General features: G+C 41.6%; 1 long non-coding RNA gene across 1 annotated transcript in view; it reads left to right on the top strand.

Annotated features, from left to right (window-relative positions):
- Positions 1 to 11,548: 11,548 nt before the first annotated feature.
- The window catches only part of LOC117045804, a 190,382-nt gene continuing 185,137 nt past the window's right edge, over positions 11,549 to 16,793 (top strand). Inside the window, exon 1 of the long non-coding RNA XR_004426470.1 lies at positions 11,549 to 11,963. This is a non-coding gene — a long non-coding RNA (uncharacterized LOC117045804). The remainder of the gene's footprint in view (positions 11,964 to 16,793) is intronic.

The raw sequence follows: 16,793 nt of genomic DNA, 5'->3' as shown, positions 1-16,793 counted from the left end.
ACAACTATAATATTTGATTCCAAATGTCAACTTTGGACCACCAATTTAACTTCACATTCAACAGGTATTTTATATCTGATAGCCTGACACCACATACATGTACTTGCTTTGCTTGAAAGATAAGGTGGGTGCAAAGAACTACATTATATTTTCTCATTGTGGTTACCTCAAAGGTTGTGCATGGAATATGTGAACAAGACAGTGATTTATTACAGTTGCTTCATCTCCCAAAAATGTATTTTGATGCTCTTTGCAAAAAAAGAAAAGGCCAATGGATTCAAGCCAGCGAATACTCTAGTCTCAAAGACTATTGAGCCTTGTTTCTGCAGAAGTATCATTACATGATACCTGTGCTGGACATTTTGCTACAGCAACAGGCATGTATGCAGTACCTGCATATTGCAGGATTCACATTGAAATAAATGGGCTCACCCCTACTCTACAGTCCTTACATGACACTAGCTTTCAGTTTGCAGGAACCCAATGTTACTTGGAAGCTTAGCTAAGGTTCCTCAGTAAGGGCAGGAAATATCTGAAGAGCAAGGGCACATATAGTGCTGGTCTTTGACAGATGCCCCAGAGCCTTAGATTCTCTTCTCTCAGAGATCTGAAAAGCTTAAGCCTGTGAATCTGAAAGTAACCTATATTCAGGCAAAGGCTTTGTTGGTGAAATTGAGCAAGAGGTGCATTTAGTGGTGCGATTCTAAAAGTTATGCTCCCTAAGCCTTCAAACACAGAATTATCTAAAACTAAAATAAATAAACAAGCATCTAATTACGAAGTCCTGGCTGAGAAATGTAATTTTCAGGACAGAGCAAAGTTAACATAATATTGGTAGATGACTGCAAACAGGGATAGAAATTGCATTCTGATCCTTTCCTGCTTGTTATGTGCAGGTGGTTTTTTTTAATCTCCAAAATTAATCCCATTGAACTAAACTGTACTTAGAAGCAGTGCTTTTTCTGGGGGGGGGGGGAGACGCAGGGGGATGCATACCCCTAAACATTTTGTGAATCTAGGTTTGGCCTCATTGAGGGGCAGTATTTCAATATGAGTAGGAAAATGAGAGTACCCCTAAACATTTTTTTAAAAGAAAGCACTGCTTAGAACAGGAGTCAGCAACCTTTTTCAGCCATGGGCCGGTCCACCGTCCCTCAGACCATGTAATGGGCAGGACTATATTTTTTGGGGGGAAATGAACAAATTCCTATGCCTATGCCCCACAAATAACCCAGAGATGCATTTTAAATAAAAGCACATATTCTACTCATGTAAAAACACCAGGCAGGTCCCACAAATAACCCAGAGATACATTTTAAATAAAAAGACACATTCTACTCATGTAAAAACATGCCGATTCCCGGACTCTCCACGGGCCGGATTTAGAAGGCGATTGGGACGCATCTGGCCCACGGGCCTTAGGTTGCCTATCCCTGGCTTAGAAGTAACCCAGTGCACCTCTTTGAAGAGTTCAGGGTAGTAAATTTCAGCTCAAAGGTTTTGATTATTTTGTCAACAGGCGTTGGACAGTGTTAATGGATTATAGCTGAAGTGCTTTCCGGATGGGAACTCTAGTGCTGTTAATGTACTGCGGTTATATGCATAGCATGACTGAAAGAGTTCATCATCACAGTTACCTGGTATATATTATAAAGTGTTGTCAAACAGATGAGCTGTCACTTTATTTAAAATCAGCATCTCATGTTTAGCTTTGTGGGACAATGGGGTTTTAATGATTTAAGCACTTAGACTAGAATGTAGGTTTTGGTCGCTGAGTGTGGGACTGCTCTAATGCTGTGAGAAAGGCAGTAGTTATTCTCTGAATAGCACTTATCCTGTATTAGTCATTAGGAGTGAGTGATTTTTTAATATATTTTTTGCAAATTTTTTTGCAATAGCATCATTTTTCTTTGCTATAAATTATGTTTCTGATTCATGCATTGGTGCTTCTCTCTCTCTCTCTCTCTCTCTCTCTCTCTCTCTCTCTCCATTCCCCACTCCATTTCTGTTTTTAGAGTATTTTTTAAATAAAGCAATTCTAAGTTATTTTCCTGTCACCAGAGATAGAGAAATGTGAGTTGACTCTTACCCATTAACTCTAAAATATTAAAGCAAGTCAACCATGGTACCACATTTTAAAATAATATGATAGGTCCCTGAGATGTAACCAGCAGGGTGTGCTGTTTTCACATATCAACTTTCTCACTTATTGTTATTATTGATTAAACCTACTGGGGTTTATGGGGTGTTAGGGGAGGGGTACTACCTCTGGTGGGGGGACATGTCATACTCCTTCTGGTTACAGGTAGGTAGCCGTGTTGGTCTGCCATAGTCAAAACAAAATAAAATCAAAAATTCCTTCCAGTAGCACCTTAGAGACCAACTAAGTTTGTTCTTGGTATGAGCTTTCGTGTATCTGAAGAAGTGTGCATGCACACGAAAGCTCATACCAAGAACAAACTTAGTTGGTCTCTAAGGTGCTACTGGAAGGAAATTTTGATTTTGTTTTGTTTTGTTCCTTCTGGTTAGTTTGTCCACCTTTGGTTCCACCCAGCACTTAGCTGTTACTTGTGGTTCCTAGAAGCTTTCCCCAGGAAACAGTTTCAACTGGTCGGCTAAACCAGGTGAGGGTAGCCTCACCAAGGGGTTGAGGCAAGGACTTTCTCCTACATGCAAAGACAGGCTCTGGCGGATTGAGCCAATGAGATCAAAAGTGGTCAAACTGTCAATAAGGCTTGACAAGATAAAGACTTCATGAATAAACCCTGAGGAAAAATCTGTACCTGATACCTCGTGGGGTATTTTGGGGAGAAGAAAAAGCTAAGGAGTAAACCCTACACAAATCCAGAGTGGAGTCCCTAAGAAAGTTGGATGTAGTATTGTACGTCTCCTTCCGGCAACTCCTGCAGCCAAGCTGGTGCCAAATGTATTGCTCTGCTATCCTTTGGACCACATCATTGAGGCCCAGAGCAGGGACCTCCATACACCATGCCCGGCTTGTGCCCCAGGAAAGTCACAGTCACTTTGGTGCTACTAACTGGGGAGGAGGAAGGGGGATGCGGTGAGGGTGGACTGCCCTGGGTGTCTTCACTGAGGGGGGTGACATTTGGGGTGCCGTCCACCCACGACTCCCAAGCCTATCTCGAGCTGTTGGGCGAAGGGGGAGCTGCAATGCTTTGCTGGCAGCATTCCCCCCTTCCCCCTTTGTTTTGATACCTCGGGGGAGGCTTGGGAGTTGCGGGTGGGAGGTGCGCTGAATGTCCGCCATTGGCGGCTCACTCCGCCCACAGCTGCAGGGCATGTGTGCCACTCCATGGACCCAAGCGGCTACCCTGTGCCTGGGAGGGCACCCTCCATGCCCCACACCCCTCGGAAGCGCGCCCGTCCTGAGCAGCATGGGCATATGCTCTGCCGCTGGCTGGCTACTAACACAGTTTGACTTCATTCTCAGAGGCACACTCCATTGTCTCTTGAGACAGACGGATACCACCACCACCAACATATACCACTTAATGCAAAATTAGGCTTCTCAATGGCTTACAAGTATAAAAACCGATGATGATGATGATATTTATTTATTTATTTATTTATACCCCATCCATCTGCCTGGGTTTTGTGGCTTCCAACAAAAGATTAAAATACAATAATTCATCAAATATTAAAAACTTTCCTAAACAGGGTTGCCTTCAGATGTCTTCTAAAAGTCATATAGTTGTTTTTTCCTTTGACATCTGGTGAGAGGGCATTCCATAGGGTGGGCGCTACTACCAAGAAGGCCCTCTGCCTGGTTCCTTGTAACTTCGCTTCTCTCAGTGAGGGAACTGCCGGAAGGTCCTCGGTGCTGGACCTCAGTGTCCAGGTTGGATGATGGGGGTGGAGATGCTCCTTCAGGTATACTGGACTGAGGCTGTTTAGGCCTTTAAAGGTCAGCACCAACACTTTGAATTGTGCTCGGAAACGTACTGGGAGCCAATGCAGGGGTTATGTGGTCTCGGTGGCCGCTCCCAGTCAATGATACAAAAATTTAAACACTGAATGCTCACTTCCATCCTCTACTAAGAAGGAAGAGACCCAATAGTTTACCCAAGAGTGACCTTTAAAAATCATGTGAACAATTCTGAGTTGTCAACTTCAGGTGTTCAGCAATGAATGCATAAAGGGGACATGCTTATTAGCCTCTCTCCCTGGCTGCCACGGTGGACATTGGCCACCCCAGAGGATGCATGATCAGTGTTGAAGGGACCCCCACAAGTGTACTTTGCATGGCTCCCTCCACAGATAAGAGATCCCTGATTAATCATAACCCTGGTAACAACATCGCAGTTTCAGAATTTTCTTGTAAACAGGGTGGGTATGCACCTGAAATTTCAACTGTGGCAAAGTAGCTTCAAAATATTGATACCCCGTTAGTGAGAGAGTTTCCTGTCCTACCTACTACTCAATGACTGGGTGAAGCCCTATACTATAAGCCCTATACCATCCCAGATCGTTGACCATGCTGGCTGGGGCTGATGGGAGTTCTAGTTCAGCAACATATGGAAGGCTGCACGTTAGCCACCTTGATCCAAACAATAGGATTCACTGTGCAAAACAGAAGTAAGTTTTAAAATTAAGATTGTGGGAAGTAGAGGCCTAGAAGACACAGATTATTGTCTAATTCTTAAGTATTTCACCTCAAGTTGTCACTTTCAATGGAGACATTGCTATCTCCTGACTACAAATGATGTGTAAACAGCTGCACTTGATGACACAAAAGAGGGGGTCATTTCTTAGTGCAGTGGTTGTTTGTCTAATGGAAAATTTTCAAAATAAATGAGTATCAGGCTGTCGGTGTCATTTAGAGGAACAAGTGCCCTATCAGAAATCAGGCTAAAGCCCATTACTTCAGGGAGACAATTTTGTTAGAAGTGATTTGCTATTTTAAAGTCTTGGCAAACAACCACCCTAAAAATGGTTCATTTGGAGACATGGCCATAATTTTTGTCAGGGAGATTTGCTGCAAGCTTATTTTGTTTTATTTTACAGAAAGGCCTGGGATTTGGCAGTAGTGGCGGGGAAAAAAATCTATTAAAAAAATCATTTGTCAGGCTCAGGTAGAAACCATGTTATGTCCTTGAGACTAGACTGCATCACATCTCACAATCCATCCCCAAATGAGGCAGACACGTTGCAGCTTAAATACACAACGTTTGCAAGAAATGACCCCAGCCAAAATTCCTTGGTGACTAATATATGAGAAATATGAGAACATTTCCTGGTAGCAGACCCTTAAATTTAAACAGATAGATATTGTTTTATATTGTGTAATTCTTAGCTTCCACATTTGCTCAATTATTGTAGCTTTATTAATTGCACACAGTCATTTCTGAAGGAGCATCTTATATTGCAGGGTAGATGGTCAATAGGTGGCAGCAAGTCATTTATTCTGGCTGTTGTGTCTCTTGGACACGGAGCTGTCTCAAAGCTTCAGTCCTCATTTTAAAAGCTGTACCAGACATATAAACCAGACATGACAATAATTCATGTGTTTTCTCAAGTAAATCAGTGCAGCTAGTATATCAGCCTGATGCAACGGCTTGGTTAATTTTTACAGTATGATTTACAAACCAATTAAGGCAGTATACTGGCACTGGGAGGCCCCATCTAGTAATGCTGAAGTAAATTAGCATGAACTACAAACCTTTCAAGCTGGCCTAGACATACTGAAGTAAATGATATATGACTTCCTGAGACCTAAAAATATTTAACAAAGGGATTATAGGGTCAGTTGGGCATTTGTAACGTGGAATGTAAGCTTCAGTTGCATGATACCTACACTAGCATAGACTCCATGTGTCTATTCAGGTGAACACACAAACCTGAGACTTTGGTCACCCCTCTGCCACTGACAGCCAGATACTGTGTCTGTTAAGGGTGTGGCCCTTATCAGATGTCATTTTGGAACTTGAGTGAACATGAAATGCTGCACGTTAATCCCAAAAGGTTTTTGTAACGTGAATTTTCCCTTGGCTCCAAGCTATATATCCTCATGTATCCTGGGAAAGTAAAAAGTTCTAATACCCAAACCAAGGATGAAATCAGGAGAAGTCTTATTTCTGAGTTCAGTTTTTGTTTAAAAATTGTATGGGACTTTTTTTAATTATTCCAATAAATTAACACTGAGAGAGAAAAGCACTCCAGAGGCAAAAATCAATAGATTTATTAGCATGGGGTTGTTGTTGTTTTGTTGTTTTTTGTCTCATCCTCTTTTCGGTTTTCAAACACAACACTCTGCCTGGGCACTTAAATCTGCACTGCTTGTTGAGCTTCTGCTGAAAAAATCTTACCCCAACACATTAAGATTGGCTAGGACACAAAGGAAATACTAAATTGTAGATCTATCTGTGTAAAATCTGCAATGAAAAGTGCACTTGAGATTTAATTTCAGCCCCCAGGCTTTAGTGTAGCACCATTAGACACTTTCAAAAACATGTTTCCCCATGCACTAATATAGTTACCCTGCATTCTGAACTAATGAACTGATCCTATGTGCTATGTCTAGCAGTAGATCCTGCTTCTGCTTCCATATTGCAACAGGAAGAATAGCATTGATGGTTGTGCTTGTTGCCAAAACTACAGCAGGAATTTGGAAATCTGTTGGTCCTAGTGTGGTAGTAGGGGAAGAGATGGGGGCTTTACTGCCATGATCCTACACTTTGTTGAAGGGAAACTCCCCACCAGAGTAGAAATCATATATCGAACAGATGGAAAGCTCTTCAATCTGAGCAGGCTGAAAGCAAAGAGTAAGGTTACCGTAACTTCCGTCATAGATGGAATGTATGCTGGTGACAACGTAGTGTGTGCACACTCAGAGGATGACCTCCAAACCATCCTAAATATCTTTGCAGAAACTTATGAAAAGCTTGGCCTATCACTCAACATCCAAAAAACCAAAGTGCTGCACCAACAAGTACAAAATAACCCCTCTGCAGCACCACAAATCCAACTCAATGGTGTAATGTTGGAAAATGTCGATCACTTCTCCTACCTAGACAGTTATCTTTCCACAAGGGCCAAAATTGATGCCGAAATCCAGCATCGTCTGAGCTCTGCGAGTGTGGCTTTCTCCTGATTGAAGCACAGAGTGTTTGAGGACCGGCACATTTGCAGGGAAACCAAAATGCTAGTTTACAAAGCTATTGTACTACCAACCTTACTGTATGCTTGTGAAACATGGACCACTTATAAACGCCATCTCCAACTCCTCGAAAGATTCCATCAACAGTGTCTCCGAAAAGTTTTACACATCACTTGGGAAGACAGGTGAACTAATATCAGTGTACTGGAAGAAGCAAAGATCACCAGTGTTGAAGCAATGATTCTTCAACATCAACTTCTTTGGACTGGTCATGTTGTGCGGATACCTGGTGATCGTCTTCCAAAGCAACTACTCTATTCCGAACTTAAAGATGGAAAGCGTAATGCTGGTGGTCAACAAAAGAGGTTTAAAAGACTGTCTCAAAGCAAATATTAAAAAATGTAGTATAAACACTGACAACTGGGAAACACTGGCCTGCGAGCGCTCCAGTTGGAGAACAGCCTTTACCAAAGGTGTCATGGACTTCGAAGACACTCGAACTCAGGATGCAAGGGAGAAACGTGCTAAGAGGAAGGCACGCTTGGCAAATCCACACCATGATCAACTCCCACCCAGAAACCAATGTCCTCACTGTGGAAGGAAGTGTGGATCCAGAATTAGCCTCCACAGTCACTTACGGACTCATTGTTAAAACAGTGTTTATGGAAGACAATCTTATTCGGCTACAAATGATTGCCGAAGAAGAAGAAGAAGACCTTTACATGACACCTAGTGGGTTTGTATTAACAGAAATACAGGAAATTGCCTTAATCTGGTTCAGACTGTTTATCTACAGGTAGTCCAGGAATTGTCTATTGACTCTGACTAGCAGGACCTCAGATGGACACTGGCTCTAGGAAGTCAGGCAGAGGTCTTTTTCATCACCTTTCAACTTTCACATAGCCCAATTGCATTTGACTGTATAAAGATTCTTATAGTTTCGAAGCTTGTGAGTGTGATTGTCATTGTATTGAATGCCAGGCATCTTCTTCACCACATTCAGCAGGCTCTTGATGCATCTAACTGCTGTTCTCGCTTGCTTAACCTGTATTCTACTCATGTCCTCTGTTTGCCAAAACACATTTCTTCCAACTCTGTTTTTAATCCATGAAGACTTAGCTATAAAAGCCAGACTCTTTCCTTCTCATTTTTCCAGCCTTAAATTCACTTCTCCACATTTCCACATCATTCTGCATTTTAAAAAAATGTCTTCATGAAAATTTATCAGCATTTTAGTGCAAACTTCTCCCAATATACACAATTTTGTATGCAATTTGGCCTAACAGACACACTTTTGTAAAGCAATCCCTCCCAGTTCCAATGCATTTTCTAATGTTATTTTCAAAAATGTAAGCATTTTTATGCACACTTTCCATATATATTTGCACATTACCTGGCTGGAGCACTGCATTGCAAAATTCAGAGAAATGTGACTTTCAAGGGATAGCTGTGTTTTAGTCTGCATATTATTTTTGGACATGTGAATTAGGAAGTTACAGAGCTGAATTTCTCATGCAACGAGAAATGTACAGCCATGAGATATCAGCCCTAGCGAGGGAGAGATGATTGTGGGCCTGACTTCGAAGCCTATGGCTAGAGATGAGCAGGTTCTCAGAATGCTTCATGGTTGGCAGTTTACTTCCTCTGCCTCACAGAGTTTGGGAAGAACAACCTATGAGAGCTGATAAAGCTTTTGATAGGTGTTATTATCCCTCTTTATATAGCACACATGGATGCGTATTGCAGTTTAGCATAGTACTTTGCAGAACAATACCATTTCTCTTTATCTAATACATGTGAGCATTAGCTTCACTAATATATGCATCCAGTGCTTTTTTCTGGGGGGATGCAGGGGTACGCATACCTCATAACATTTTGTGAATCTTTGTACTTTTGTCTATTTACTGTATTTATTTTTCCCAATTTGAACTATAAAATTCTGATTTTCTTGAGTCAAAATGAGAGTACCTTTAAACATTTTTAAAGGAAAAAAAACACTGTATGCATAGCTATGCACACTTTACCCTGGTATATGCATTTTTGTGCTCATTACTTGGCTTGGGAACTATGTGAATTTTGGAGGGCTACTTTTCAGTTCGCATATTGTTTTGGGAGGTGTGAATTAGATTCACCTTTAAATTCTGTGTGGACTGAATTTCTCCCCCATCACTAGCTTAGGGCTTTATATACTAATAACAGTAACGTCTTAAATTTGGGCCATGTAACTAATATGTTCTCCAAATCCATGGGAGATATCCATCTAAGTTATAGAGTAGACCCAGAACTAGCGTTCTGCCCATTTTGCAGAAGTAGAAAATCTAGTCTAAAAGTTGAAAGAAGATGAGAGTAAATTCACATTAAGCATGGGAGTCAAGTTTGTATGTTTCATTACATATTTTTAGAATTCCTGTTAGCTCACGACTATCTTGTTCAGTTCATTACAGATTATGCTCTCTATTCTGTTTGCCTTTTTCACAGAATCATAGAATTGTAGAGTTGGAAGGGACCCCAAGGGTCATTTAGTCCAATCCCCTGCAGTGTAGCAATTGCTTGCTTCTTTCTAGATCTCTGGCACAAAGAAGGGTAATTGCTGGATGGGATAGATTGGATGGGGTGGAACTAGGTTTTGCTTCCAAAAAGGATATGAATGGCCCTCTGATACCAATCCTGATTGCAATGAGAGAAAGAAACTTGTTTTTAAATCTTGGTTATTGAATATATGGTTCTTAAGAGTATTATACTTTAACTGGATTGTGTCAGTGATTCTGCAGTAAAGCCAGGCTGTTGGTTTAATTTTTATAATTTATCTTTTGAAATAACAGCATGCTTCTGACAAGACCCGCTCCTCCGACTCTTTTAAGAGTTCAGGATGCTTTTCTTTTTTCTGCAAAGGCTGATTAAAAATATAATAATACAAGTGCCGTTTAGGTGCCGGATTTGCAGTTGCTTTAGTATATGCCCTGCAAACACACATATCAACAGGGGATAGTAGTTCAAGGAGAAAATAAGTTAGCACTGCGAAGTTCAATTACTCTTAAAAATATCAATAATATAGCTGGAAGAAAGAAGAAACAACAGGCCACTTCCCTATATTGGCTGAATTCTACAGATGCCTATAGAGGCCAGCTTCCAGCAGTAAGAAAGCAATAACTATAAATGGGGCTCAGTGGAAAGACATAGCAATACAGCTCTCTGTTTGAAATTTTACCAAAGCTCTTGTCACTACACTCTGCAAAACTAAATTCCACTGCGTTTGCAGTCTATTTTCTTTTAGCCTGTTGTTGTTATCCTTGGTGGGTACCAGGGGGTGGTTGATGATCTAAGGGTCTCTCTCATGGTAAGGATGCCTATCTCTTGCATCACTTTCTTTTGATAGAAAACAGTTGCTTTTTGGCCTTCAGCTGTTGAAGTGCATTCAAAGGCTGTGGTATGCATGGAGGTCCCAGCTGATTCTCTCAAAGAAAGCCTAGCTGTTGGAGGGAGTGAAGTAATTGTATTTTGTAAACAATTGCCAGAACACTTCTGTGTTCCTTTTAATTTGCAATTAGGGTTGTGTTCTTTAATTTTAAAAGCTGCATTTGGGGCTACTGGAATGTGCATTCCCCTCCTTTCCTCTTAAGGCATAAGCCACCTGTGGTGGTTGATTGCCGCCTAGGGTGTGAGGCATAGTTTTGGATTTGAGAGTCACAGGGAAGACAGTTAAGAAACTGGGGAGTTATGCTCAAGGGCTGTAAGAATATTCACTTCGCAGGGGACAGCGTTCAGAAACGAGCAAGTTTCCATAGTGTCCCTTGAACTTTCTCTAGTGGAACTTTTTACTTTTTAGTGATGTTATAGTTGAAAGAGAAAAAGTTGTAAAATGTAACTAGCAATTGCATCATTTTGTTTTGTGGATAACAAAATAATAAACAATATAATAAACAATACTCTTTTTATTGCATGCCATTGGGTGTCATGAACTGGCAGGACAACAGGAAGGAGGAAGAGGATCCTGGCAAGGGGTGTAGCCACAACTGGTACACACTGAGACAAGCTAAGGATGGAGAAGATGATGTTAGGGGGAAAGAAAGTACCCATGGGGTGACAGAGGATGGTGAGGGGATGCAAGTCAGTGCACAGGAAGCAGAGGAATAGGTCCCATCACCGGAACCAGTTTCCATGAACACGGTGGGCTCTGAGGTGTAAGGAGCAATGGGAGGTACACTCTAGGAGGCTTAGGCAGGCAAGGGCAAACAGCCCAGTTCATTAGTTGGCCAGGTGGGGCCAATTAGCTGTGGGAGGAGGTGTGTGATTCCTCAGCTGGACTAGGCTCAGGTGAGGGTCACATGTCTCATCAAGCCCAGATGTTGTAATCAGACTCAAGGTATAAAAGGGAAGCAGAGCTGAGGTGCTGTGTCTGTTCAGCTTCTCATGGTCATGGGCCATGCTTGAGTGTCCTAGGAGCTGCATGGGACACTGCTTTTGGGGGACTGAACTCCAGGTTCCCTGACCCTGGATTGGCTGCAGTGGTGGGAACCTGGCCTGACTTTTTTGGGACTTTGCTTGCTGGATTGAACCTTGACTGCATTTCCTGACTGTTGGATTTTGGACTTGGCTTGCTTTATTTAACCTGGACTGCGTTTCCTGATGTGTTGGACTGCTGAACTACTTGCTAGCCCTTGGGACTGAATACGCCAGTGGGACTGGTCACCAGGTACGCTGGGGTTCAGGACATTGGGAAAGATAGTGCTGGTCTCTGCATCCTGGCATGGCTAGCCAAGCTATAAGTAACCACAGCCAGGTCAGCTCTCATGGTTGCATAAAGGGGAGACAAGGATGCTTCCACCATTCAGGCCTAGATTTGAAGGTCAGTGAAAGCAATTTGAAAGGTTTCTTTTTTTCAATGAAGTAGATACTTGCATACCACTCTTTACTTAGCGGTTACCTGCAAATCTATGGGGCTTAGTCCCAAGGAAGTATGTCCATGACTCCAGACTTAAGTGACCTGGATTATTTTCATTCCATGGAGATGAAAGCTCAAAGAGAGTAGGGTGCTATGCTGATACTCATGGCAAAAGCAGCAGGTCCTGAAAGGTATGTCTTAGAGTCAAAACTCCACACTGCATATTGTAGCATTTAGTGTTTATGGTACAGTGTTCAGTCCAATTTTCATTGCCAAAGTATACAAGGGAGAGTTAATTAACTTCCTAAGATTATCCTGCTGGCTGCCCAGTATTTTTCTCAAATGCACAGCCAAAGGAATGGTAGATTATTATAACAAATATCACATAACTGTAAAGCACAGCTGCCAGTTCAGTCTGGAAACTTTGGGGGACATTGTCACAGCTGGAACAGGAAATTTGGCTGCACGAGGAGGGAAGATGACACTCCTGTTAATCTATGTACAGTAGTGGATTAGACAGGTAGCTGAAACTCATTTTAACACTTGTGATGTCTAATGGGTATTGCTGCACATTTCAAATATTCCTATAGCTCAAATTAGTTTTGTTCACTGATAGAAGTGAATGGTGTCACTTCCTTATTTCTATCTATGGGAAACTGGCTATCAGTGTTCAGTTAGTTAAATTAGTATCAGCTAATGTCAACAGTGATCAAGCATAGTATTCCTGAGATCATCATCTGTGGCCCTTCTTCGTGTGCCTCCTCCACGAGAGGGTGGCAACATGAGAACGGCTTCCCATTTGTGGAATGCCCTACCCAGGGAGGTTCAGCTGGCGTCTTCATTATATGCCTTTAGGCGCCAGGTGAAAGTGTTCCCCTTCAACCAGGTCTTTTGCTGATAAACATATTATACCTACCCTGCTCTATAAATATTTTTATTGATAATGTTCAACTTGGAATACAATAAAATCCAAACTAATCTAAGGGAAAAGAACAAAGAAGTACCAAAATAGAAAAGCAAGAAAGAAAAAAAAGAAATGCTTACAAAAGTCCTCTATCACAATTATATCATATCCCTATATCCATACACAGAAAGGTAGACTCTCCCAGTTCTCACTTGGGAGCTTGTGTTTCTTTCTCCAGCCTCCCACCCTGGGAGATCCTTTCTGCCCTGCCTCCCACACAGGGCTCCTCATCTTTCATATAGCCTTTTAAATGTGTTGGGGGGGGGGAGAATTATTGCTTTATTTTTATTCTTATTTTTATTTTGTATTTTGTGTTTTTGTAATATTGTAATTTTGTTGTGAAATGCTCTGAGATCTACGGATGAAGGGTGGTATACAAATTTAGCAAACAAACAAACAAACAAACAAAAACAATACATTGAAAGTAATATATACACATTCCCAAAAGCATTTAGAGTATTATAGATAAGTGGGATTACCTTTCTCCACCTTACGACCACACAACACTGCCCATTACAGCTGGACTTGTAGGCAAAAGTCCAGGTCTCCAGTGGGCTATACCCTCAGGCTCTGGAATGCCAACCATCTTGCTTGTTTCAGTACCTACCATGAACTGTGACAAAATTCCGATAGGGAAAATTTGTCCACAACACAGTGAAGTATCCTGAAGAAGCCATACCAGGGAAGAGGCAGAACTTTGTTCCATTCACAGTTGGGGAGTGAAGAGCTATGCCTCCTTTCCCAACATGCTGCCTTTCTAATGAGAATTGGGGTCCCCCATGTAATTAGTTTAGGAGAAACGAAATGTGTAGTTGTGTCCTATATATTAAGTGCACATTTAATCTTCTCCTCAGAGGCAGCTGTCTGCTCACTGTGGAAGATAGATGGTTGGATAGATGAGCTTTTGACCCAATTCAGCAAGAGCAGCAAGTTTTTCCTAAAAGCTTCTTGGTAATTAGGTTATGGTAAAGGATTATGAAGACATGGTAGATGACATGGCTGTAAAGCTCCTGGTGTGGTGAGATTTTTTTTAAAAAGAGCAAAATGACTGTTCTCTGCAGCTGAACATTTTCAGATTTGGAATAATATCTAGCGAATGGCCTTCTTCACTTTCTTCCTAGATAAGTCCAGAGCTTAAAGTTACCATGCCCACATACTGGACACAATACTTAATTGTGGCCCACAAATCCAAAGCATGTAGTCCATGCAATCTCTACCCCTCTTAAAATGTTTGCCTGTACTTATTGGAGAAAATTGCTCTAAAATGTTAAATTTTCATGAGGACTTTTTTGTTTCATTTTAAGATTGCAAACTGATGTGGAAATATGGAGAACCAAATTTTAGACTGAAAAAGAAGAAAATGTGAAAAACAAAATTGACAGATTTGTCTAACCCTATTTGTGGGTAGCGTCGGAGAGCAGACACATTCAAGGTGCAGGGAAGCAGGGGGATCCCGTGCTATTACCCATTTTGAAAATACATGTGCAACGAAGTTTGGCTTAATGGAAGTACATGTTGAATAGCCTATACTTGGAGTATGTGAGATGTAGACTGGTATTGGTAGGGGTAGTATATTAACAGAGCAATCCTATACGTATCTATTAATAATTAAATCCATTGAGTTCCATAGGATTTAGTCTCGGGTAAGTGGAGATAGCATTGCAACATAACTGTGCAATCCTATACTTGTGTATTCAGAATAAGTCTTACCGTTTTCAATGAAGGTTACTCCTAGGTAGGTGAGCATAGTATTGAAATATGATTATCATTATTTTAAAAGGCAATGGATCCAGAACTGGATTTTTTACTGTATCCTGCATGAACTCTCATAGCTGTTATTTTGCTCCTGCTAAATACTTTAACTAGGGGCCTGAATAAAACAATAGTGCAGAGACTCAAAGTATTTGCGGCAGGCAAGAAAAGTTAAAACTTCTGCTTTATAAGGCAGGGATAGTTACTTGCCTATCATTTTTTCTTGGGGAAGGGGGTTGAATTACCCATAGCATTGCTGAAAAAAGATTAATAGACGTCGCCACTGCTGAGTTTTCTTTATTTTAGTTCAGAACAGCACGTCCTTGTGTACTCCCAGTGCTTCGTACATTCCAATGAAAGGAGCAGCATGACTTATGATTTAAGCTGGGTGGCCATATTAGTGCTGCTTTGATGACTCTGCTTCATACAGTCAGGTGCGCAGTGGAGGTTAAGTTGCTTTAGGCTGTGCTTGGCCTAGCTCAACTTTGAATTGTCACTGTGCTGCTGACTTGCTTTTATTCCCTTTGCAGCTTGAGAGATGTGCAAAGATAAAAGGATTCTCGATTACATACAGAGGATGAAGCATTTCTCTGGGTAGATTGTGGAAAAATATCCAAGTAAAGTCAGTCATAAATCCCATGCGGTCCATTTTAGGATGCCAGCTGAAACCCTCCCATTTGCCTCTGAGTGACCTACTTTGCAACATCCATGGGCACAACATCCTTTTGCTGCACGTGGGAATGTAGCAACTTAATAGATATAATCCATAGCAGGATGCTGGGTCATTGTGAATGCATTTCCACTGGATCTCAGGAATGCATGTATCAGAGATTGCTTAGAGCAGTAGCCTTTGGCATTATCTTGCCAAGGTCCCCAGCCTCTAATACAGAATACACTTAATTTTTTTTTTTTTACATTATGTCTATTTCCTTCTTCCTTCTAGTAAAAATAAATAAATCTTGGTGCTGACAGTGTGACCCACCTTAGTTTGTACATAATGCTGAGTCAGGCCAATGGCCCACCTAGTATAGCATCCTGTTCTCAGTGGCCAACCACTGATGCCTATGGGAAGGAAGCCCACAAACAGGATAGAAGCACAACAGCATTTTCCCTACTTGTGATTCCCAGCAACAGGTGTACAGGGCCACACTACCTCAAACATTATTGAACTCAGTTGTGACCTATTGCATGTCTGTGGTAATAGTGTTTAGATTAAAAAGTGTGAATGGGCTGTACCTTTTGCAGCATATGTGCTTTTCATTACAGTCTGTGTGACCACTCATCAGAAACAGGTTGCATAACCCCGATGGCAGTCTTATTGGGACTGGGGAAAAATATGTACTAAGGTTTTTTTTTTTAAAGAATACAGTGGTACCTTGGGTTAAGTACGCTTCAGGTTAAGTACGCTTCACGTTAAGAACTCCGCTTAGGAACAGAAATCGTGCTCTGGCGGCGCAGCGGCAGCAGGAGGTTCCATTAGCTAAAGTGGTGCTTCAGGTTAAGTATGCTTCAGGTTAAGAACGGACCTCCAGAACGAATTAAGTACTTAACCTGAGGTACCACTGTATAAGCAAGACCTGGATACATACACATGTGTGTATTTAAAATATTACCGGCCTCATTTGTAAATTCTTAATCCACCATCTTAGAAATCAAGTTCTGGTATAGAAATTTTAATTTACGAAGATTATACATAGAGAAGGATTCACTTGATTCTAGCTGATAAGGCAGATTTCAGCTAACCACTGGAATGTAATACCGTATATACCCGAGTATAAGCCGACTCAAATATAAACCGAGGCACCTAATTTTCCTACAAAAACCTGGGAAAGCTTATTGACTCTAGTATAAGCCGGTTCACCTTTGCTGCTGTGGAGGAGGAGGAGGAACGAGCAGCCCGAAAGCAGCCCTTTGGGCTGCTCCTTCCTCTTCTTCCTTTGCCAAGTTTGCATTTATGCGAGCAGTTCAGGAATGGAACAAGCTGCCTGGGGACAGTAAAGAACCGCCATTCTTGTACACTTCTTAAGGAATGGTTGACTGGGGAGAGCGGGTGGCGGCACGAGCGGAGAGAAAGGGCT

Source organism: Lacerta agilis, chromosome 4 (genome assembly GCF_009819535.1).
Source record: "Lacerta agilis isolate rLacAgi1 chromosome 4, rLacAgi1.pri, whole genome shotgun sequence".
NCBI lineage: Eukaryota > Metazoa > Chordata > Lepidosauria > Squamata > Lacertidae > Lacerta > Lacerta agilis.
The sequence above is the reverse complement of the archived record's forward strand: the minus strand, read 5'-3'. Positions and strand labels throughout refer to the sequence as shown.